Source organism: Choloepus didactylus, chromosome 8 (assembly GCF_015220235.1).
Source record: "Choloepus didactylus isolate mChoDid1 chromosome 8, mChoDid1.pri, whole genome shotgun sequence".
Classification (NCBI taxonomy): domain Eukaryota; kingdom Metazoa; phylum Chordata; class Mammalia; order Pilosa; family Megalonychidae; genus Choloepus; species Choloepus didactylus.
This window is the reverse complement of record NC_051314.1, coordinates 21,869,865-21,872,260: the sequence shown is the minus strand read 5'-3', so window position 1 is coordinate 21,872,260 and position 2,396 is coordinate 21,869,865.

Sequence of the window (2,396 nt, the reverse complement as noted above, 5' to 3'; positions counted from 1 at the left end):
CATTGCCTTGTGACAGGAAGCCAGAAAACTCCAAAGATTGCTGGCCAGCCAGAATATACCGACCCCTGGAGGAAGCAAGCCTTCTAGCCTCTGAAACTGAGCAAATAAATTCCTGTTTAGCCAACCCATTGTATGATATTTATTTTAGCAGCTAGGAAACTAAAACACCTATACAATTTTAAAATTCTAGAATTCCATGAATACAACCTTGCCATGGGCTCAAAAATACCTAAGAATAATCCTGTGAAATATTCTTTTAATTGCCAACAATGTTAGAAAAATCACTATCTTTCTGATTTCATAGGCACCCTTGATAAAAATATGTCAGCCTCTAAACTGAAAGCCTGTGTTCTCTCTTGACCCCATCTTGCAGAGGTGGTTTTGGCATGTATCATTAACTGAAGAAGTAGACAGTCTCCAACCAATCCTTTCAATCTTGATTTGATGTGAATGTTGTGCTGTTAGGTCTTGGCTGAGTGCTCCCCCACTGGAGTTTTTGGGATTTAGATTTAAATGTGTTAAAGGATAATTATTTTCTAAAAAGGTAAAAATATGACTCTCACATGAATATAAAATAAACATATATCAAAGATATTATTTAACTCATTCATTAATGAGAGAACTGGTAGGATGTTACAATAGGTTAAAAGGAGAATCCAAAAAGCAGTTATGTACATAAGCCATTAGAAATATTAAAATGAATTTGCTTAATATATGCAAAACTGGCTGCTTCTACAGAGGGAATGGGGGAGAGAAATCAACTGCACATTGATATACAATAATCATTTGTGGGGCTATCAATTATTTACAATTTACAGAGTTGTAAAATAGCTCAAAGGACAATAACAGGCAGAGAATAACCTGAAAGGTGTATTAAACAAGAGACCCAGTGCTCTTTTTTTATCCATTTTAAGCCATTTAGAATTTTTGTTACCTCCTCATAGAGATCGTCTCCACCCACCCATTTTAAAAAGGGCTCCCTATTATTTTCTATCATAGTTCCCCATTTACATTCATTGTAGCACCAATTATAACCTATAAACTTTGTTTACTTATTTATTGTTAGTCAATCTATGCTCACCTCCACCCCAAATATAAGCTCTTGGAGGGCAGAGACTTTTTTCCTATCATGTTCTTCATTGAATCAGAGATCTGTGAAAGTTAGCTAAAACAGAAAACCAGCTGACCAATGGTCCAAGGGTACAAAGTGTCACAAGACGTTCTGACCTGGACCAGATGGGACATGGGTTAACAACAATTGAGGACTGACTCAGCAGATGTCAGTGTAGACAGATGCAGAATGACAGCCAGACCAATCACCTTCCTTCCCAAAGATGCAATGTTTCCTAAACATCTGGAAACTCTGATGTGACCTCAGAGAGAAGCAAAGGAAAGGACACGTTCTTCAGAATTGAATGCATTTAAACTTGAGATGACAGAGATTTCCTGAAATGGCTGAGAAAACCTGGAATTAGCTAGACCAGTGTTCAAACACTGAGCCAACTGAGACTTGATAGGAATGAAGTTTAGCTATTGAAAAATAAAGACACAGCCTTTTAGACTCTGATTTGTGGATTAAAGAAAATTGTGCTTGCTGCAATATCAAGCCAAATAGTATAGAGACCCTGAAGACCTTACCCAGCTAACCAGCGTTGCGATCTGGCCTGCTTCCTTAACCTGTCACCTCCCTGTCCATCTCTCCGGCCTCGACTTTCCGCTCTCCTCACTCTGTGCTGTTCTTCAAGCAGGCCAGGAATGCTCCTGCCCCAAGGACTTGGCACTTGCTGTCCCCTCTTCCTGTTCCCATGGCTCCTTCCTCCCCCCTTTCCCTCAGGTGTCTGTCCCTGTGTCACCTCCTCCGGGGAGCCTTCCCTGTCCATGGCATCTGAAACACCGTCCTCATCATTCTCTAATCCCCCATATCTTGCTTTCCTTTTCTTCATAGCACTCTCCTCATTACCTGGCATTATCTGATATATTTATTTATTTGTTTACATATGTTTCTTCCCACCTGAGGAAGCCCCAAAAGGCAAGGATTTGGTGTTTAACAAATATTTATTAAGTGAATGAATGGATAAATACCCAAAATACTAGTATTACTAATAGTCAAGATCAACTAGGCCCTTAACGAGTGCCAGACATAGAACAACTAAAGGAGGTACCACGTTGAAAGTGCCTTAGATAGAATATTTCATTTAATTTTCACAACAATCACATGAGATAGATATTATTATTCCTGTTTATGGAAGAGAAAACTGGGGCCCAGAGTAGTTAGATTCTTGTTATTCGTCCTCAAAAGTGGAAAAGGCAGGATACAATTCCAGGCTCTCCAACTCCAGAGCCTGTGGGTTGCCAAGCACACTCTCCTGCCATCTCCGTGCTGGCGTTTGGGTACT